Raw genomic sequence first — 16,699 nt, 5'->3', positions numbered from 1 at the left:
TTCCTGCTTAGGCATGGGGCCAAAGGTAATGAATAACAAATAAGTCTGAGATTCTCATCATGGCCAGGGTCAGAGCTGTACAAATAGTTTCCCAGAAGATTTTGAAGATTTACTTTTCCATTACCTCAAACATACAGGTAAATAATCTGATGTCACCGAATACATGGCGTGTTAGACAGGAGACGGGAGAACAAGCTGCCTTCCTTTGGGCTTAGAGGGTAAAGGTCTGGGGTTCTTGAACAATGATGCTAGGATTTTTATAAGACTAGCTCCTGTCCCAGAAACAAAGAGGAAATCCCTAAGACAGAATAGAAGAGGCTACAACTTCAGTGACAAATGGACACAAATGAGGAAACTATTCAGTCATTAAAACTGGCCCTGGTATCAAGATTTAAGGTCTGAAAGAAATGAAGCTGGTACAAAAAGAAATCCTGCCATGCAAGTGAGAGTATGTCTGTAGAATATATGAGAATATGACCCATAGTTCTAGTGCTTTGTTTGGGCTTTGATGAATCATCTATAGAGTAGCCCAGTAGAATATAATTCCTTGAGGCAGAAATTTTGGGGGGGGGGCCTGGTGTGGTGTGGGGAGGATGGTATTCAGATCTTTAACATCTAGTAAAAAACTGTGTACATAGTAAGTGCTTAATAAATGTGATCACTAAATTGAATTGACTCATTTCCATATTAGTAGTGAGAGTAAGATGAGAGGGTTGAGAAGGCCATTGACTGCAGCCGTGCTTGTTTGCTGAAAGTTCTTTGGAATCTTTTAGCAGTGCTGGATGAAGAGTTGGTATGGAGGGGATAGACGAACAAAAGAGGAAAACATACCAATTCTGCACTTCTTGGGTGACAGCAGCAAAATCTAATGGACTTACCAACTGAGCCCAGGTCTGGTCTCTGAGATTGGAACCAGAGGAACAGGTGGAGTCTCCTATCTAAGCCTATTTTTTCACACCCCTACTTTGGAGACCACCTATCCCTTTCTCCCGAAAAGTAAATGTTATTTTGAGGAATGTATTTTTTGAATCCAAAATTTCAATGTTATTTTTTTTAGCATGCACTGATTGCTACATGATAAAATAATGGATGAGGGTAGAGACAGGGCTACCAGCTATAGGACTTTAAAATGTCAGAAAGAGGATGGATTTTCATTGAAGGTTTTTTTTTTCACGTGAATCATAGGTACAAGAAGTGAGATAAGGAAGTTAATGGAGAATGTCAAGAAAATTCTCCCAAAGGGAAGGAGTAAATCCATTAATGAGGAAAAACATAATTAAACCATGGACTAGAGAAAATACATTTTAGCAACGTGGCCAGGGCATTTTCTCCATTTCTAATTTGTATCAGCAATATTGTTCATAGCTGCGATAAGACAGAACCACTAGATGCAATGGTTGCTTCAGAGGTCACCATGTCAGAGTCCCATCAGTTGTTTTGGAGAGATAGCAATAGCTCATGGCATTAGTCTGCATGAAGGGTCACGTTATAAATAGGTTTTATAAAGTTTCATGAGGCTCCAAGCACTATTTTATAATGAAGGTACTTGCAGAAGTCAGTGGTGACAATTATCTCAGTGCAGATCATTATCTATGTGACCAGGTATCATTTACAAAGTTACCATCAAGTATCCTTCTTCCCAGGCCCTTATGGCTTAAAAGTCTTAAAATCCTTTTCATTTCTGAGGATGGTGGAAAAACTACCCCCTAGGACATCAAAATTTCAAATTAACTTGGCCACAAAAACTCTTTGGGGCTTGAAATATACGATAGAACCCATAAATGTTAGTCGTGGGAATCTTGGGGTATGGAATGTCCTAAGGATATAGCAAGGTAAGGGTCATTTTATAGAAAACAAGTATTTTTGGTACTAAAAAACCTTGCCATGCATAGTAAACATTTTGATACACACACAATATAATATTGAATATTTTAGGGGGAAACAGCACTAGCATTAACATTTTTCACTGGAACCTATTCCTGTTCCTATTATAGTGGAAAATTGTTTGGGAAATGATGCAAAAGGCTGTATTTGCTTAGCATGTTTTTATGCCCTTGAGTACACTAAGAGCTTCCAGGGACTTAAAAGATAGTACCGTCTATCCAGAGAAAAAAACTAGGATAGGTTATCCCATGATCTGGAAGTATTAAAAAAGAGGCACTCTGCCACCAGAAAGCCCTAATTATAACAGGGATATAACAGAGAGTAGTCCTTCACTGGGTAGATATTGGACTAAAGAGCCTCTTTCAACCCTAACATTAAGGGCAAGGGGCTCTTTTGTTATTACCTTTGTATTGTCCAAACCAGAACGTAATAAATGTTTGTTGAATTGGTTTGGATACATCTAGATAGCAAGATGAGAGAGCACTCTGTTAAGAGTGCTGCCTACACAAGAAAATGTCAGTAATGGCTTACCTCAACCCTCCTCTTGGTGCTCTTCCCCTCTGGGTGTCTCAGCTTTCTTGGCTCTCCCTGGGCTCTGGAATGAACATTCTGATCTCATGTCTACTAATGATCCGTGACTTTTAGGGTTACAGGGATCTACCTCCCTCTCTATCCTGACCAAAACATGAAAAATATCTCTTTTGGTCTTAGTTCTCTTGATAGACATTTGAAGTTTTTCTAAAGGAACCAAGAGAAAACAGACTTGTGATTGTGTCAGTACAAGGGATTTCTGGGTGAAGAAACCACCTCTACTCATGCAGGTTGGCATCTCTCCTGTGCCTTATAATTTTGGTGAGTTTTTCATGGTGCTGAAAGGTTCAGTGACTTGCTCGCTGTCCCACAGCCAAGTAGCAGAGGCAAGTCATGAACTCAAGTCTTTCTGAATCTTAGGTAGTGAGCTCTTTATCCACTACTCCATGCTGCTTCTCCTAAGAGGAAACAAACAAATGAAAAATGCCACAAAAGAACAGAAAAAGGGTGTTTTACACATTTGAGGCTCTTCCTGAAGAGGAGGAGGAAGCTGGATGTTCTGTGGAAGAAACACCTGCCTATCCCCTAAAGAATGATACAAGCGAGCTATGGAAGCTTTCAGGTGAGAGCTCACACAATTGAAGGTCAGAGGAAAAAGTAAAGAGTTGTAATAGGTGGGGATGCCTTGCTGGGGTATACTGAAGCAACTGTCTGTCAAACTCATACCAACAATGGGGAAGTCTGTTGTCTTCTCAGGGCATGTATGCGAGACTGGTTAAGAGAGCCGAGGCTGGTTAAAGGAAGTGAACGCCAACAAAAATGGTTTTATTTTTAAAAGCTATGTCCAGGGAAAGAGGAGGAACAGAGAAGGAACCTCTGGTTTGTGGTGGATTTGCCAATGATAACTCAGAAGAGTAAGAAGGCAAAACTGTGTTTGCTCTGTTAAAACAAAAATATCGAACAGGGACATGATATCCAAAGTAAGTAAGGTGAAAATAAAAGACCATATAATTACCCTTGATAAACTAAAGCACCCTAGCCAAGAAGAAAGACATTCTTGGACACCAAAAGAACTGGCAGATAGGATTATCATTGCCAATGATGTTTGAAAGATTGTGGAAAACAGGAAGGGTACCATATTACTGAAGAAAGGCAATTTTCTTGATTTTTAAAAAAGGGAAGAGATTAGAATCTGCAAAAACTATAGGCCAGTGTCTTAATTCTTGGGAAAACTCAAGAACATATTATTAAAGATGTGGTTCCTAAGCATCTAGAAAGGGAAGCAGTGATTATTAAGAAGCAAACAAACAAACAAAATAACCCAGAATGGCTTCATCAAGAATATATCATACCAGGCCGTCTTGGGGAAGGAGGGGGGGGGGTGGAGAAAATTTAAAACTTATGGAAGTGAATGTTGAAAATAAAAATAAATAAACTAATAAAAAAGAATATATCATGCCAGACTAATCTTATTTTCTATTTTTGACAAGGTCATTAAACACTACCTACCTGTGGGTGCAACCCAAGGTTCTGTCCTGGGTTCTCTCCTATTCTTTTTCTACATTCTATTATTTGGTGATCTTATCAGCTCCCACGTATTTAATTATCACTTTATGCAGATGACTCCTAAGTCTGTAAATCTAGCCTTACTCTCTCTCCTGAACTCCACTGGATATTTCAAACTACAGGCATTTCAGAATAGCTCCAGGCACATAGTAGGGGCTTACCAAATACTTGTTCACTGACTGACTTATCTTAAACTCTCTATGTCCAAAACTGAATCTACCTTTTTCCCCCACACTCACCCCTAAATCCACCTTACTTCTGTACTTCTCTGTTTCGGTCTCTCTCTCTGCTCTCCCTTCAGCTTCCTTTCATGTATTGTCTTCCCTTGATAGAACAGAAGGTCTTTGAGCACAGGGGCTGTCTTTCTTTTTGCTAGCTTGTGTTTGCACTCCCAGCACTTAGCACAGTGCCTGGCACAGAGTCAGCACTTAATAAATGCTCTGTCTTGCTTGTTGACTTGATTGTTTAGCTTTGAACCTCTTCACAGCCTGCTCTCAATACCACTTTTCCAACCACAGCATACATCATTCTCTGCCTTCCTGCACTCCACAGCTGGATCAAAATGGCTTCTTTGTTGTTCTTTGTACACAACACTCCATTTCTCATTTCCATACTTTTGCACTGTCCACTATGACTGGAATGCATCCCCATCTTGCTTTGGTCTTCTAGAATCCCTTGTTTCCTTCCAAACTTTGCTCAAGTGACACTTTCAAATGGAGCCCTTCCTGATTCCCACAGATGGTAGTGCCCTCTTCCCCATTTACCTTGTATTTTTTTCCAATTGAGAAATTTATTTAAACAGATCAAATAATATCAGCCTTTATTCCTAAATCATGAAGGCATTTTGACTTTATTTTGGTATATGGTGTAAGATATTGGTTTATTCCCAGTTTCACGGGTTCATGATTTAGGAATAAAGGCTGGGACAATAAGCAAGTCGGGAGAGCAAGGAGTAGTTTACCTATCAGATTTATGGAAAAGAAAAGAATACATGACCCAACAAGAGATAGAGAGCATTACAAAATGTGAAATGGATAATTTTGATTGTGTTAAATTGAAATGTTTTTGTACAAAAAAAGCCAATGCAACGAAGATTAGGAGGGAAGCAGAAAATTGGGAGAAAATCTTTACAACTAGTATCGCTGATAAAGGCCTCATTTCTAAAATATACAGGGAATTGAGCCAAATATATAGGAATACAAGTCATTCCCCAATTGAGAAATGGTCAAAGGATATGAACAGGCAGTTTTCAGAGGAAGAAATTAAAGATATCTATAGGCATATGAAAAAATGCTCGAAATCACTACTGATTAGAGAAATGCAAGTCAAAACAACTCTTACATACTACATCTCTCCTGTCAGATTTGCTAAAATAACAAAACAGGAAAATGATAAATGCTGGAGAGGATGTGGGAAAATTAGAACATTGTTATATTGCTGGTGGAGTTGTGAACAGATCCAGCCATTCTGGAGAGCAATTTGGAACTAAGCCCAAAGGGCTATAAAAATGTTCATACCCTTTGACCCAGCAATACCACTTCTAGGGTTGTATCCCAAAGAGATCACACAAGTGGGAAAAGGACCGATATGTATAAAAATATTTATAGTGGCGTTTTTTGTGGTAGCTAAGAGTTGGAAATCAAAGGGATGCCCATCAATTGGGGAATGGCTGAACAAGCTGTGGTATATGAAGATAATGGAATACTATTGTGCTATAAGAAATGGGGATGATACGGACTTCATAACAACCTGGAAAAACCTACACAAGTGTGTGAGTGGAGCAGAGCCAGGAGAACATTATACACAACCACAGATATATGGATTCTGTGAGGACCAACCCTGACAGACTTTGCTCATCTCAGCAACACAAGGTGCAAAGACAACTCCAAAGGACTCATGATGGAGAGCGCTATCTACATTCAGAGAAAGAACTATGAAGTATGAATGTAGATTGAGGCACACTTCATGCTCATCTTTCCCCCCTTTTTTTCTGTCTTTTGTTTTTGTTTCTGGGGTTTTTTTTGGTTCTGTTTCTTCTTTCTCATGATTCATTCCATTGCTCATGATTCTTCTCCACAACTTGACTAGTGTGTAAATTAATTCAATGTGAAGTTATACGTGGAAGTTATATGGGATTCCATGCCATCTTGGGGAGGGAGAGGGGGAGGGAGGGAGGATAATCTGGAACTCAAAATTATGTAGAACCAAGTGTTGTAAACTAAAAATAAAAAAAAGGTAAAAAAAGAAGATGAAATTCAATAGGAAAAAATATCATGTTATATATTTATGTAAAAAAAAACAGATCAAATGAAACAGGTGCCTCCTTGTCTCTGCACTTAGAAGAAGGTGTTGGGCCTCTTGGTAGTAAAGCGTGGTCTGTGCTGGCAATGTGGGGTAGAGGGAACTTGATTTTGGAGTAGTGAAACTGCTTGACTGTGGGCCGGTGGCACTTGCTGGTAGGAATTTCTTCCACTTTCATGATCTGGATGGAGTGGGCCTGGGCATGGTGACAGGCTCCCATATCTCGGTAGCACTGAGTGATGGTACCAGCAGTGGTCAGGTCCCTGTACTCCCTGTACATGTTGTGGGTCCCACTCCTAGAATCGTAGTGCAGCCAGATGCCAAGATTTTTCACCCTAAGAGGGGACTTTTCAAAGACCTGTCCACAGTATACAATTTCTCCAGAAGACCTCTTCATCTTTTTCAGCTGAGAAACGAAGTACCAGAATTGGGACTTTGCTACAACATGATTAGGAGCAAAGATCCGCATCTGATAAAGAGGCGGCATTAGACTCTTGGGAGTAGGCAGGCAGTGTCCAACTACCTCATACTCTCTCAGGGTGCCTGAGGCCTTCATGGTGCTGCTGCCTCACTCCCTACTAACTTGCAAAAGCCATTTACCTTGTATTTAATTTGTATGGACTTATATATGTATGTGTTGTCTCCCCGATTGAAAATAATTTCCTTCAGGGCAAGGAGTTTCATTTTTTTCCCTGAGTATTCCCAGTACCATGCACAGTGCCTGGCACATAGTAGGTGCTTAATAAATGCCTGGTGATTGAGAGATCAGAGGAATGTTTTCATCATAGGTTATCTATATTTTAGTAAAGTACTTGATAAAAGTATTTAATATTAGTCTTATGGAAAAGTGGGAGAGATGTGGACTATATGATAACACAACTAGTCAGATTTAGAACTGATGGAACAGCTAGGTTCAAATAATAGTCTTTAATGGTACAGTGTCAACTTGGCATAGGTCTCTATCAGAATGCCCTAGGGATCTGTGCTTGGTTCTGTGCTACATGGCACATAAAAGCACAGATGGAACACCAATCAAATTTACAGGCAACACAAAGCTGGGAAGGACTTAGGATCCAAAAACATCTTGACCCGCTAGAGCATTGGGCTAAATCTAGTCAGACGAAATTCTACAGAGACAAATGTAAAGTATACTTGGGTTTAAAAAGTCAACTCTACAGAGTAAGGACAAAGAAAGCATGGTTAGACAGCAGTTTGAAAAAAATATGGGATTTTTAGTGAACTACAAGTTCAATATGAGCCAGAAATATAGTATTGGGCTACGCTAAAAGAGACCCGGCCTCCAGCAATAAACAAGTGCGATATCATGACTCTGTGCTCTCCTCAGGTCAGACCTCTTCTGGAGTATGGTGTTCAGTTCTAGGCTTAAACATCTAAGAAGGTCACTGATAAGGTGGAGAGAAGGGCATCCAGTTTGGTTGGGGTTTGAGTTCGTGTCATGGGTATGTTCAGCCTGGAGAAGAAAGAGAAGACCAGAGGTGGGGGAAGGAGACACGACAGCTGGGTTCAGGTAACTGAAGGGTTGTCAGAGGGAAGAGGGACGACATGTTTAATTTTTCCTCAGAGGGCAGGAGCAATGGGTGGAAATTGCAAAGAGGCAGATTCATGTTTAATGTCAGGAAGAACTGACAGCTGTGCGGGGATGGGGGATGGGCTATTGCGGGGAGGTATCGAATTCCCCCTCATCAGAGGTCATTAAGCGGGAGCTTATGTCATACTGGGGATTCCTTCAGGGTATGTGTTGGTCACATGGCCACTACAGTCATTTTAAACTCCAAAATTTTGTGATTCTATCTTCTTGTTTCTGGCATTAGAATGTGAGCTCCTGAAGCATAGAGACCATCTTACTTTTCTGTTTGTAACCCCGGTGCTGAGCACGGTGCTTTGCACAATAGTAAGCACTTCTAAATATTGTTTTTCATTCATTTGATTGTGTCTCCTAATAGAAGTTATGGTCACAGTCAGAGAAAGTATTGGCTTCACTGGCATAACCTGTGGGGCCTCTACTCCTCAAATCCCCTCCCTTTTTTAGAAGCAGCAAGGAAGAGACCAAAGAAGGGAATGAGCATTTTTTTTAAGCACCTACTATGTGTCAGGTACTGTGTTTTCATTTGAGTCTCACAATAACAACTCCATCTGAAATTGTCACTTGAGCAAAGTTTTGAAGGAAGCAGAGGATTCTGGAAGGCAGAGGTGAGATGAGGATGCATTCCAGGCAACATAGATAATGCAAAAGTGGAAAGGAGAAAATGGAAAACGCTGTGTACAAAGAATGATGAAGATGTCATTTCAGCCCAGCTGTGGAGGGCATGAAAATGTTATCCCCAATTTACAGCTGAGAGAAACTTAGGCTGAGTGAGGTTTTAAGTGATTTGTGGAGGGTCACACAGATAGTGGGTTGAGAGTGTATTTGAACACTGTCCTCTTGATTCTAGGCCTAGCACTATCTACTGTGTCACCTAGTAGACACTTTGGGTGCTATCTTTACCTGAGGGAGGTAGGAATGGCATCAGATTGCTTCCCTCACCATAAAGAGACCCTATCTTTTCCTTTTTAAAATTATGAACTGCATTTTGGGCCGTGAACTAATCACTATTTTCCTATTTCAAGAGAACCTTCAGTTCGAAGTTTTCATTATCAGTAGAGATGAATGAAAAATCCAAAGTTTAAGGAAGGAGCAAACTTTTCTTCTTTTAATTTACTGACTCCAACTGTTCCTTAAATTCTCCTTGATGACTCAAGCCACCCCAAGGGAGAGGTGTTGCTTTTTCTACAACCCTTAACGACATGCTCATATTATCCGACATTTTAAACATTTGACATTATATAGTGCATCATTCCCATCCAAGGTAAAAGGAGGCTGGTTTCTTTGCACATTCTATGAAGCAAAGAAAGGTATGAGCAATAAACTCACAACAATGGGGTATTTTAACAGAGCTAACCCTACAGTAGATTATCTGTAACTGTTGGAAGGCATTACTTCAGTGATACCATGGAAAACATTATCATAGAATCACAGAATGTCAGAGTTGGACTGGTTCTTGGCACCCATTCAGTCTAACTCACGCACAAGAAAGAATCCTGCCTACTACAAAAGAACAACGCCTTTTCTTGCAGCCTTCCAATGAAGAGGAAGCTTTTACCTCCCAAGGCAGACCATTCCACTGTTAGCTCCAATTGTTGGAAGTTTTTCCCGATTTCACGTCTGAATTTGCCTCTAACGAATATCTACCTATTGATCCTAATTCTCCCTAATGGGACAAAGTAGAACATCTCAAATCTTTTTTTCATAGTGTAACCTTTCAGATACCTGAAGACAGCTCTCATGTCATCTCTGAGCCTTTTCTACTCCAGTGTTAACATCCTCAGTTCCTTCAAGTGATCCTTATATGGCATGGACTTGAGACCTTCACCATTCTGACTGCCCTATTCTGGACATTTTTCAGTTTTATCCATGTCTTTCCTAACACTTTACTCCAGATGTGGTTTAATGTTCCATGAATTGAATATTTTGGAAGTAGGAAGTCATTCTCATAAACAGAATGAGATGAAATATTCCGGGAATTTTTTGCAACATAAGACCCATTGTAAAATGGAAAATTGCATTTGAGACATCTATTATTCTTCTATTTTTCTCTTACCCAGACCGATGATTTTCTTAGGGATTAAATATTACTTCTAATCTTATTCCTTGTAATTAACATACATATTATTGCATTTGCCTCCCAATACATTCATATCATACTCAAAGTACATATCCTGTCTCTCAAGCTTACTACCTTTTGGCCTTGGGAATTCCTGGACCTCCTCAGTTTCTGTACAGGGTGACTGGGAGGACAATGGTGTCATCAAGAAAAAACTGAAAGTTTGGAGGAAGGAAATGTTTAGGAGGAAGATGAAGAGTTTGGACACACTGGGCTGAAGCACTGGCAGGACATTCTAATGGCTATCTACTTTGTTTTGGTACACCCAGTACCTATTCTGATAGTTTGTACATGGTAAGTGCTAAATAAATGTTTGCTGAATTTACTCTCCAGCAGGCAATTTGAAAATCAGGGGTCAGCTAGGTACTAGATATATGGGTTTGGGAATCACCTGCCTACAAGTAATAACTGAAGTTACTGGAATGGGTGATGTCATTTAAGGGTGGTCATAAGAAAGGGTGATAAGAAAGAAAGCAAAGGACAAAACCTTAGAGAAAACTCACACTGATGGAGTGAGAGAAAAAGGATGAACTAGTAAGTAGATGAGAAATAGATGTCTAGTTTTTCAGGACTTATCACAGTGCCTGGGACATAGTAAGCATTTAATAAATGTCTGTTGAGTTAGAAAAGAACCAGGAGAGAGTAGTGTTTTGGAAGTCAAGTGAGAAGAAAGTATCAAAAAGGATGGAGGTACTCAATAGCGCTGAATGCTTAAGGATAGGTTTAAGATGATAAAGACTAGAGAATACCATTGGATTTGGCAAATAAGAGATTCTTGGCGACCTTGAAGAGAACAATTATTTTCTCATCTATCTCAACATGATCCTGCAAAGATTGCTTATCATAAAGTGTAAAAAGCCCTTTAAGCAGAACAGTGGTCCATAAATCACCTGCCTTGGATCAGTCTCACTCCTTAGAAGCTGGAAACAGCAAAAAAGAAAGACTTTATTTTATGGGTGATGAGCCAAGAGGCACCAGAGATTCTTTCCAGATGGACTAGGCATTGAGGGGAGAACCAGAATGAGTGTTCCTTTTTACTCTGGACTCATTTTAACTCTAGTCTCCCATATCCCCTATACTGAAATCCAAGGGGGACTCCCTGTCTCCTCCTAGTCAATCTGCTCCAGAAAGATGGAAAAAACCTATCTGGTTAAACCTATGGGACAGATGAAATTGCTGCCATGTCCATCTTTCTATATGTCTGTCTGTCTGTCTGTCTGTCTATCTGTCTAGGGTTATCTCAGTATCTCTGAAAATAAAAAAAAAACACCACAAAGCACATGTCAAACATTTCATTCAGAGGGCATCAGGAACTCTCCTCTTCTTTGAGATGACCTTGCCTTGTATATTTACTAATCACTTCAACTTAAATGTAAATTGTCTTAGGCCAAGTGAGAAATTTCAGGTATGCTCGATACAAGTATACAGTATCTGTATTTTCAAAACTCTCTTACTCGATTAACATTAAAAACCTTCTTGAAAGACTTTATAATGAGGTTCATCAATAATAAAAAATTTCAGTTAAAGTATTAGGGTAATCCTAAAACATATGAACATAAGAAGCTGCTTTTTACTTTTTTTTAAACAACAATGTGAAAGCTTAGTGTGTCTCACCTACTGAGAGGGAAGTAATGAAACCTATAGCCAGTCCCTACAGTTTCATTTTTAAAACACCTTTATAGAAAAAAATATTTTTTAGAGAATTTTAGTTTAGTTTGTCTGTGTGGCTCTCATTTCCCTCCACTTAATAGTATTTTATTTTTTCCAATTACATGTAAAGGTAGTTTTCAACATTCACTTTTACAAGATTCTGAGTTCCAATTTTTTTCTCTTTCCTTCCTCCACAAGATGGCAAGCAATCTGATATAGGTTATACATGTACAATCATATTACACATATTTTCACATTAGTTATGTTGTGAAAGAAGTATCAGAATAAAAGGGAAAAATCATGAGAAAGAAAAAACAAAAACCATGAAAATAGCATGCTTCGATCTGCATTCAGACTCCATAGTTCTTTCTCTGGATGTGGATAGCATTTGCCATCACGAGTCTTTTAGAATTGTCTAAGATCACTGTATTGCTGAGAAGAGCTAAGTCTATCAAAATTGGTCATTGCACAATGTTGCTGTTACTGTGTGCAATGCTCTCCTGGTTCTGTTCACTTTACTCAGCATCAGTTCATGCAAGTCTTTCCAGGTTTTTCTGAAATCTGTCTGCTCATCATTTTTTATAGCACAATAGTATTCGATTACATTCATATACTACAACTTGTTTAGCCATTCCCCAACTGATGGACATCCCCTCAATTTCCAATTCTTTGCATGGTTCCATTTTTAAAAGGACCCCTCCTTCTCCTTATTCAGGACAAAAGCAATCTTCCTAAACACTGTGATAGTCTAGATCTTTCTCTATGCCACAATTCACACCAGGTTAGCCACTTGAAACCAATTTTCAACCTTTTGACTAAAAAAAAGGCATTAGAAATAGGTAGGAATAGCACTAAAAGCACCTAAGACTACCTCAGCTGTTACTTTTCAAGTATCTGATTTTTTTTTCTCTTGAAATAACAAATGGATGAGCTGTCCCAATAGAGTTTTCTAGTATATGAGTCTAACAGGAAAATGCTTTTTTTTCCCCTTGTATCTCTTCTTCTTGAGAAATACACCATACAGTCTATCAACAGCCCTTGGAAAGGCCAGATCAAAAGGACAATGTGGAAGGAGTGTGGCACTACTGTCTTGAAGGAAACCTTGGCTTCTGTTTGAGTCTGGCCTCTGACTATGGCACCATGAGCCACCTGTATGACCCTCCTTGGTGCTTCACCTACTTTGTTTGTGAAATGGGATAGTAACCTGCTCCTAGTTGAACTGGAATAAGTAATGGATGGGGAAGGGTTCTGAGTAATTCAAAGAAAAGTACTGCATTAATGAATAAGAGATTCTTTTTATCACCTTCCTAGGTGGGAAGTGCAGCCTTTTTCATGTGCAATGCAAGTAGGAGTAGAGGAAGCCATAGCCACAGTTCATAGAAGGATTAAACTATAAATTTTACCTTTGTGTCTTTGAAGCCCTCATAAATATCATTGAATGCCAGAGCTTGAAGATACTATCTAGATCATTGGGTTTGCCCCCTTTATTTTATATATGGAGAAATCAAGGTCCGGAGAGGTCATGTAACATTTTACAGTTATCTCTTCTACATGGTGACTTTCCACATTGTGGTTTTGATAAATCACAGGTCAGCATAAGAAATTAAAAGGGAATTTTTTTGGGAGTTTTGCAGAAGCCATAGATGGCATACCACAAAGACCAGCAGACAACATAGAAAAAGTTTAGAAATTCAGGAATGAATAAAATATATGTATATTATTGTATAATAAGAGTATTTATCTTTTAATAACATAGATGTACCCAAATTTTACAATAAGGTACTGAAAACATCCCATAAGAAAAAAAGAAAAAAATTCATACTTCTTTTCTGATACAAAGGGAGGGCCAAAAATTTTATGTGGATTTTCCATATTGCGGGGTGCTGTACCCCTAACTCCCATGATGTGGAAGGGATAACTGGTACAAGCAGAAGCAGCAATATTTTTACTATCTGCTGCAGCTCCCTTCATCCTCCACTAACAAATAAATCTATTCTATAGAAAACAAAAGGGGGAAAAGGACGGATGGCTTTCCCCAAGTTCAAAATGGAAGTTGGTAGAGAACATGTTAGCTAGCACTCAGGCTTTTAATTCAAGGGACTGGCCATTCTTGTTTCCCTTTTCATTGCTATCATGGGCAATGGCAAATGAAATGGTCTAATGCTGATGAAAGCACCGTGCCATCTGTGCTTTGTGAGCGATCTGGGAAGTGATCAACACCTCGAAATCCCCATATGCTAATCTGGCAGTGACTGCCCCAGAGCTGGAGGTAGGGCAGGCAGAATTTCATGGCCACTTGCCTCCTAGCAAACCATGCTATGGAAATATGCACGCAATAGACTGGGATGCAACATAGGATGTGTGAGTCAGCAGTAAATGCGAGGGTTTTCTAAGTTTATATCTTTTTCCTCTTAAGCTTCAAGTTTTTCATACATATAATTCCCATCTGTTAGAAAAAAATTAAAGGGGTTGCGGTGGGTGCTTGCACACTGATTCTAACGATTAATGAGGAAGGTTTTCCTTAAGTGCGGGCCTGGCTTGGTTTGGCTCTCTTTGATGTCCTTGTGTTGTCTTGAAAAGCACCGGGACATAATGACTGCAGGCTTAAAAATGACATCAGCAATGACTCAGGATAAGCTTCTGCTGGGAAGAGGAGTGCTTCCAGGATTTCAGATTGTGAGGCCATGAAATAAGCGTCCTGTCTTTGGAGAACTATGTGTCATCTCTGGCAGCAGAACAAGGCGTTCACGACTGACTGCCAAACACAGAGGAGGCGGAGAAATCTAGCAGTGACTGCCCTGGTCATATCCAGTTTCCATGGTACACCCAAACATACTTTTCCACACCAATGCATAGGGCAGTGAGAAAAGGAAGTAATGTCACAGATGTACCAAGGGTGTAGGTCATTGAGAACCGAGCTTTTTTAGGGGAGGTGGGTGGGGGAATCTTGGCAATTTCCCAGCATTTGTTCTGAATGTGTTATTATGTGATTAGGAAAGAAAGTCTTATATTCTTTGCTCAAAAACAACCAAAAAACCCCTGAGCAACAACACCTTTTCCCATTTAACAAATCAATTTGGGCATTTTGAAACTTACAGTACTTTTGAGGTTTGACATTTTATTTGTTACATTTTAAGAGGGTCCAAACAATGGTGACTGAGGCTAACCAGCTAACTTTTTTTTAGGTACTCTTAGTTTTCTCATGCCATTTTAATACATTAATGCTGGAAAAATCAGAAACATTATTTCATAAGGTAATTTAGCAGAGGTATGTAAAAGATTTCAACAAACAAGAACATAGGGAAGCCCTTTTTTGATGGTGAGGTCCTACAGGTGAAGTCACCCGTTTGTTGGCAGCATATTAACTGCATGAAGAATCAACAGGAATTTGTCTTTTTGATGATGAGGTCCTCCAGGGATACCTGTTTGTAGGTGACACTGTATTAACTGCATCAAGATCTCGGACACTGTAGAGGCTCCTAAACGATATTTATAATCACTCAAAAGAATGGGTCCTAACTATTCAAATAGGACAAACCAAGTAGATGGAGTATGTCTATTTATTCAGACTATTATGTACCTCTGGATAGACCAGCTACGGAGCCAAGCTATATCTTGGACATGCATGGCAAATAGTCAGTGACTTGTGCCCAGAACTGAACAGAAGAGCAAATCAGATTATCTTTAGAAAACTGCATAACGTTTTTAATGACTCCAAGGTTTTTTCCTGAAATAAAGATTCATCTTTTTAATACCAACAGGCTTTTGGTGATTTATATCTGCAAATCATGAAATACCAATCTCTAAAGTACTGAAGGGCAACTGAGAGGTGTACAGCTAGTGTGAGTAGGCTGCAAGTCATTACAAGTGAGAAAGAGCGTAGGAAAAACAATGTAGAAGATATTGTCGGAGAAATGTATGATCAGAAAAAAAAGATGCATCAGTTACAGAGCGAGAGCAAGGGCTAATTGACTAACAGCATGAGCCCCACTGGTATCTGTACAATGTCAAAAAATCTCAAAGAAGGACCCCAACAGGTCAGGTGGACTCTCTGTGGTGGGTTTTATGGAAGCACATGGAAAAGAGTCACAAAGAATGGGTAAGCATGGCTGGGTTGTTAGTTGCATCAGTGAAGACAGAACCCATATCAAAGAGATCACAAAAGCCATTGAAATACCAAATAAGAAAATATCTGGTAGAAAAATAGAGAAGCTGGAAACGGTGTTTGGAGGCCTATATGTTTTTTCTACACAAGACAGATCTCTGATTTCATGTATTCTTTCCAATAGTTCAGGTCACATGCTTCTTCATCTTCTGGGAGTTTTAGAGTTTTGCATGGTTTTGATTCATGTGGACACCACCATGTTTTTGGGTAGCCTTCAAAAATGCATCTTACTCTAAAAAATCAAATGCTTTATTAAAAAAAAGTAAACAGTTGTAAGCCGTCTGTTCCCTTCAACCATTTTCATTGAGAATACCTTCCATATATTCACAGACTATCAAATAAAGATCTTATAGAGAAGTATAATGAGGGTCCTGTCCATTGAGCATGTATGGTGTGCCAAGCCATATGGAAGCTTCACAGAGCTTACTTCTAGGATTGTATACAGGTGATCAATGGAGTGCCTTACCCTCTACTTCAGAGCTTTGACTCTTTCCTGTCAGCTTAGTGTGTGGTGATGAAAGTGCCTTTTATAGTTGCAAAGCTGAAGCCAAGTATGCACACAAAAGGCTCAAAGAGAAGAATTCAATATCTCTTTTCCCTGGTCACAAGTGAGGCAAAAGCAGCTATAAGCCTCGGTGTGGGGAGAGAGATATCTGGCACTATTGGCTAAATGCCTTATCTCCTCAGTAGGGCTGCAATATGGCCTCAAACACATGGTATTTTTGTTTCTTCTGCCTTGGTTGTAGTTATTTTTCCCTGATTCAAGTGAATGAGTGTCAGACATGACAACCCTGTGTGCTTCAAAAGGTCAGAAAGCCAACAGAAGGTCCAGCAATGGGAGTGTAAAGCAGGGTCTGCCATAGCTACAGCAACTGGGCAT

General features: G+C 39.5%; 1 protein-coding gene and 1 pseudogene across 1 annotated transcript in view; both read right to left on the bottom strand.

The window, feature by feature from the left end:
* Window positions 1–16,699, bottom strand: part of BACH2 (BTB domain and CNC homolog 2) — a 402,740-nt gene that overhangs the window by 25,989 nt on the left and 360,052 nt on the right. The window lies entirely within an intron of this gene.
* On the bottom strand, window positions 6,318–6,838 carry LOC118858202 (annotated as a pseudogene).

This window comes from Trichosurus vulpecula, chromosome 7, assembly GCF_011100635.1.
Source record: "Trichosurus vulpecula isolate mTriVul1 chromosome 7, mTriVul1.pri, whole genome shotgun sequence".
Taxonomy (NCBI): domain Eukaryota; kingdom Metazoa; phylum Chordata; class Mammalia; order Diprotodontia; family Phalangeridae; genus Trichosurus; species Trichosurus vulpecula.
Note: the sequence above shows the minus strand (reverse complement) of the source record. Positions and strands in the feature narration are given on the sequence as shown.